Below are 6213 nucleotides of genomic sequence, written 5' to 3'. Positions count from 1 at the left end.
AAAAAAAAAAAAAAAAAAAAACACATTATTATGCTATAGTAGCTTTTCTTTCTAGCACTTATCACCATAAATTTCTTATCTCTTCATTTGTGTTTTTCCCCCCCTGTGGTCCCTGCTTTTATCCACTAGATTGTAAGCTTTGTGCCTCTCTGTTCCCTGATTATCTCCTGCACGCAGAATAGTACCTGGCATGCAAACAGTGCTTAATAAATACTTATTAAATGAATGAATGAATACATTCATTTAGACAAAGAATAGGTCTAGTAGGGTGCTGGAAGTCAAGAGAGAGGGTTGGCAAAATAGTGTGTCTCACAGACTGCAGGGCATCCTTGACCTGGATTTTATACCAAAAGCGTCCTCCGGTCAGCTTGACTTTGTGTTGCTCCGTGGGCTGCCTGGTGTCCTCAGGCAATCCCAACAGAGAATGAGTCACACGGCCCCCATCTCAATAGCCATGCCCTGTGCCCACTCCTGCCAATTACTCAGCTTCAGCTCTGAGCACCGTACTGTAATTACACCTGTTACTAATTAAAGGACAAAATAAATGTGAAGTGCCAGTGAACTACTGCACAGGAGTAAAGCAGCAATTATATTTATTGTATAATTTCCATTTGGCAATTATATTGATTGTACAATTGAACATACTGCATAATGGTGATAATTACAATTGTTAACATTTTCTACTGGGAAGAATCCAAGTGGGTAAACAGGTTGCTTTGAGTTACTGACAATCAGAGGGGGAGTTTGGAGTTTCTCTTTAATTCTTGCACATATTGATCAGAGATATTTCCTTAGGAAATACTGAAGTTTGAAAAACAGACCTTTCATGTTTCAAGAAGGAAAATCAATTTGAACCTTTCAGTATTTTGCATTGATGGAAGTAGATAAATGCAGGGGAAATCAAACCTGAGGAAAAAAGGGGAAGTGCTCTTGTGTTAGAATGGAGGACCAGAGGCCGCTAGGAAACAAATCCTAGGGCGTAAGAGAATGGGCACTGGCTGAGGCCTGAGGACAAATCAATCCTCTTTGGTGGATCACATTTGCATAAAAGATTTTACCCCAGAGTGGCCAGAACAAGGGGGTGAGAAGAGAGTTTGGTAAGAAAGCACACATGCTAAGCCACAGCCCTCGGAGTTCTCCTTATACATATTCAGAAAGAAGGAATACATGGTAGTTCTCCAACATGAATAAACTTGCCTTTTGCTGAGTTCCTTCATAAAATGAATCTTGACAGTTTACATATCTGATATTGTATTTTTCCCTGCCTCATTAATGTTCCCAGAAGACTCAAAGAATTTAAAGAAGGAAGGGGATTAGAAGTCATGTAGATACCTCTCACCATCACAGGGGTTGGAATGTGATTATGGTGGACATCAGTGTAGTCAGCTGAGTAAGAGCTCCTCAAGAGTGGAAGAGCAGGTGAAGAAAAGCTTAGAGTTATACTTAAACCTAACTGGCTGAAGAACATCAAAGTCATCCCAAAAGCATCGCTGTTTATTTGAGAGTCATGGGCCTGTTTACAAGTTCAAGTACTGACATTGTTTCATTTACTCTAGAAAAAATATGGTGACTTAGATAGAATTGGTATGTCCCCCACTTTACAGGCTAAAGAAACTAAGGCTTTAGTAAATACTGTGCATTTTTACCTAAGTCCGTTAACTCCTGAACAAAATTTTATCCACATATCTAACCTGCAGGGAAGAGCCTCCCCATCTCTAGTTCAGGGGTAAATCCAGATTAGGCTAACCACCAGCAGATCTTACTCTGCTTCAGCCAGTCAGAGCAGTGGCACTAGTCTTGCCCGTCACTGGCAGGGATGATAAGTGACCCAGTTATGACTCGTGTCATGTCAAGAAAATCCTGGGGGTGAGGATTTGTGGGAAGAAGTTTCTCAGTCTTTTGAAGGGTACAATGGAAAAGACATGTTCCTCCTCTGTCCATAGGCGTTGTTACATCTGTATATAATGCCTGGTCCTCGAGTGCCAACATGTGTGCATGAGGGGGAAAAGAGGAGAACCAAACCGAGACACTGAAGATAGCAGGACAGATGGTTGGAGAGAAAACCTACATCTGAGATGCTGCCAGTGAGCCACTGAATAGAGCAAATCTAGAGTTATTCTGCCTCTGATGTGCTGTTATTGAAGGCGTTTTCAGGAGCTTTTCATCTCCTTGGCAGATGAAAGTTCCCTCACCAGTCCAGAGGCACAGAGAAGTAGGATGTGTTCAAGGTCACAGAGGAAGTAGGAAAACTTGTCCATGAACAATGAAACCAATGACGTCTAACTTTCCATTGCTTTAATACTGGGACAAAATGAGTAAGTGATATCTGGATACAAATAGAAGTGAAAACCGTATCTTTTTATCTATATTTCTATAGAAATTTGGCTACATTAGAGGATCCAAAAAGAAACTAGAACCATTACTAACTTTGTATATGGGAAACACTGTAAGATGGATCACCAAATGCTTTAAAAAAAAAAAAAAGAGCTTTAATTACTTATTTTAGTTAAAAACCTTAATAGTAAAAAAATATTTTAGTCTTTTGAGGATGCACCAAATTTGGATTTTTGTATTTCTCTACTTGAAAAACAATATATTTATTAATGATAATATGAAAGTAATAGTTAATATCATTTCATAGGTAAAGTATCAGCCCTTGTAGGATGTCTCAATGTGACCCTCTCAGCAACATCATGAAGCAGGTATTATACCTCCCCTTTATTAACAAGCTATTGGGCAAAGGGGTTTTGTCCAAGGAACCTAGCCTGCAATGGCCTGTACCCCAAAGTCTGTGCTCTGAACTGCATGTTGCAATGCTTCGCCATTTTGGAATATTCTATCTTAGTTAAATTTTTTTTTTAAACCCATTTAAACTTCAGAAAACAGACAAATTGTATAAGGTCAAAAGACTTTTCAGTGCCATTAACATTTTGAAATAATTTCTTATCTTCCCCTTGAACAAGGTCATTCAGAACTATTCTATTTATATAAAGTTTAGCCATTTTCAAAATTTGACATTTCATTATTCACTTGATTATTCTACTGCTTTTGGAAATCAAACATAATATCCTGAAATAGCTTTTTTTATTAATGAGGTTCAATCTTCAAAATAATTTCTGAAAATGTACATTCAGAAATGCCATCTAAGTAAAGGAGAGTCAGTGATAGAATGTGATCCTTTCATTAAACTTAAGCATATGCCAGAGTGAAAACATTGGCCCAGCCACCTTCACAATGGGCTTCCTCAGGGATCTGGTCAACCTTAGTACTGATGCTATCAAACATTTAAGAGAACTAGCAAGGAAAGAAACCTCCCTCTGGCCCACAGAAAACTCCAGCACTGGGGCACCAGGGTTGCTCAGTAGATCAAGCAGCCGACTCTTGATTTTGACTCGGGCCATGATCTCAGGGTCCTGGCATCTAGCCCTGAGTGGGGCTACGTGTGCTCCAGAGAGTCAGTTTTGGGGTTCTCCCTGCTCCCCACCCCATGCTCTGTCTCTAAAATAAATCTTCAAGATGAAATAAAGAAAGGAAAAGAAAAATCCAGCACCACAATTCCTGGTTTGAACAGGTTGGTAAAAGACTCCTGGGTTTTATGCTTCCTACTCTAAATCTGATTCCTATTTCCTCAAACAAATACTGAAAATTTTTATTTAGCAATAAAGTTTCAGGACATAGATGATTAACAGCAAAGCATGAATTTTGGAAGTATCTTTAAATGTGTTTCAAGAAATTTAAAATAACTGTGAAAAATTAATAACTACTATAAATAAAGTTTTCATATCCATGATATAAGTACCCAGAGGTGAGGATGCCTTAATGACACATAAGCTAATTAAAACTGTCTTGCCTCAAGAAGAGAGCAAATAAGAACCTTAGGAATGTTAAACCAACTTATTGTTCATTTCACCATCTCTAAAGATGGCCTTAGTAACATGCCAGTTCCCATGTGTTTTACAGTTCCATCACAGGCACACCAAGGAATTCTTAACACATGGAATCTAAAAAAACCCACATTCTAAATATTGTTTTACTTATAAATTTATATTTTTCATAGAGAAGTAAAATAAATCTATGAAAATAAACTCAATTCCAAAAAGCATCTACCAAAAGGTCTCCTCTACAGGATGAGGGTCTAGGCTGGGCTCTAATCTAGCGCCAACAAGATCTGGTAAAAAATTTATGATGGTCTGGAAAGAAGGGCAAACCAGGGTTTGGAAGAATGATGACTGTCTCCCTCACATGTCCTCGAAAATGGGATTGCCCGTGTAATAGCTGAGTCTGCCATGTGAAGGGAAGCATGAATGCTCAACCGGCCAGAAGTCCAGTGTTCCAAAGCCTTAGTCTCCTGCGAAAGGGACTTGAATGTCCAGAAAATCTATAATAGATGCAGATATATAATTTCTATGACCTGAATGTATGAGTCCATAAATGTTTGGGCCAACCAATTTGGGCCAACCAAAGGCCAACCCTTGGGGCCTAAGTAGGGGCCAACCCTGTGATTCCTGATTAAATACCCCATTTAATAGTAGTAATACAATTGAAGGGGCTTAATGATGATCACAACCAGCTATCTGCTTATCACATGCCACCTGCCTTTCTACTGTGCTCTCACATTCCAGCTGCAATACACAACAGACACGTGTGCACACACCTTGGAGAACTGTTGGGTTTGGGTTAAAATTCTGAGGTGCTGGAGGAAGAGGATCTCACGGGGTCACATCCTAACTCTTCCTGTCAGTGGTCTGGACTGGAGGCACAACACCAGAGTGCTCATCATCCCCTCATTCCTGTGGGAAGGAGCTTTTCAGGAGAGTTCCAGCATTTATTAGGACTGCAGGAGTGGTTAACTCTCACTTAGGTAAGCAGAGCAGAGGGGTTTCTCTTCTGGTTCCCACAGGACGCCTCTACATTGGTAAGGATTTCCAGAAGTTTGCGGGGACAGGCAGGAAAGAGGAGTAAGATGTTGCCTATTTCCTAACACCCTTGTAAGTTATAATCTCTTTGGAGTCCTGCATGCTTCTGCTAAAGAAATTATCTTGTTCTTAAGCAATGAATTCTTGAGTCAGTCATTTGCTCAGGTGATTCCCAATAATATCATGCCCACACTGACACTTAGACATGACATGATGAGATTTCTGCTGTTCTCTGGTGACCGACAGCCGGAGAGATGCAGAAGAGTTGATACAGCAGAGCGGAAATGCTCCTTTTCAACTCAAAGACACGTGATGCCAGTCACAGGGTCATAATACAGAGCAATAAGTCATAAGAAACCCTTTGGGTTGGGTGACAAATCTGCACTTGACCTTATTTTATTCTTTATTAAAATCAAACAAATTATACGATGTAAAGGTGTGATAACGCAGTCTCTGAGCATTTTCTGGAATGATTTTGAAAGATCCTTGAGCCAACTCCCCATTTAGTAGCTGGTCAGCCAGCCCACTAGCCCCACAGGCTTCTGCTTCTGTATTAACTAATAATGCAAAAGACACATTCCAATAATAGTCTTCTTCAACGCAGGCGAGTGAAGGAACAAGTATATCATGCAGGGGGGTAAGAATAAAGGTTTATCTCTATATCTTCAGTCTGAAAGGCTGCAGAATGTGAGTGGCAATATAATGCATTTTATTTTGAAAAACCGGTTTCAATTTAGAATTCTTTTCACTGTTAACACACACTTCGTTCCCTCTGCGGAGATTAATTGGACTAGGCTGACCCGTGTGCAGGACAAGGTTTGAGGAGGGTGAGGCCGAAAGATAGGAAAGAGAAATGGTTAAGTCAAAGGTTGAGAAAGGCAAAGCTAATTACCTACCTCCTAAAAAAGTTGTTCCTTAAAACAACAACTGGACAGATGATTTAATATCCTAATCACTTGTAGAACTTCCTAACACAAGGCTGGGCACCTACTGCTCAGTTAGAGGTTACTTTTCTTTCCATTACTCTCTCTCAAAAAAGGGTCTGATGAGAGAGAGCTGAGCTAGTGGTTGTCCTGGACCAGGATCTCCCTGGGCTAGCCCCTTATTTTCATTTTTAACAAACTCTGTTTCCAACCTCTTAAATAGTTATTTACTGATCTCTCCCAAAGGGTCACAGGTAATAGGCTCAAGATGCTGCTGCCTTTTACTTATACTGTGTAAAGCACTCAAAGATGCCCTGTCAATTAATTAGCAGCTTAATTGGAATGAAATTATGTAATTAAGCATCTCATTTCAA

The 6213-nt window shown here is 39.9% G+C and overlaps 1 protein-coding gene across 5 annotated transcripts in view; it reads right to left on the bottom strand.

Moving 5' to 3' along the window:
* The window catches only part of NRG3 (neuregulin 3), a 1046954-nt gene that overhangs the window by 741841 nt on the left and 298900 nt on the right, over positions 1-6213 (bottom strand). The window lies entirely within an intron of this gene.

Source organism: Mustela nigripes, chromosome 4, assembly GCF_022355385.1.
Source record: "Mustela nigripes isolate SB6536 chromosome 4, MUSNIG.SB6536, whole genome shotgun sequence".
In the NCBI taxonomy this organism is placed as follows: domain Eukaryota; kingdom Metazoa; phylum Chordata; class Mammalia; order Carnivora; family Mustelidae; genus Mustela; species Mustela nigripes.
The sequence above is the reverse complement of the archived record's forward strand: the minus strand, read 5'-3'. Positions and strand labels throughout refer to the sequence as shown.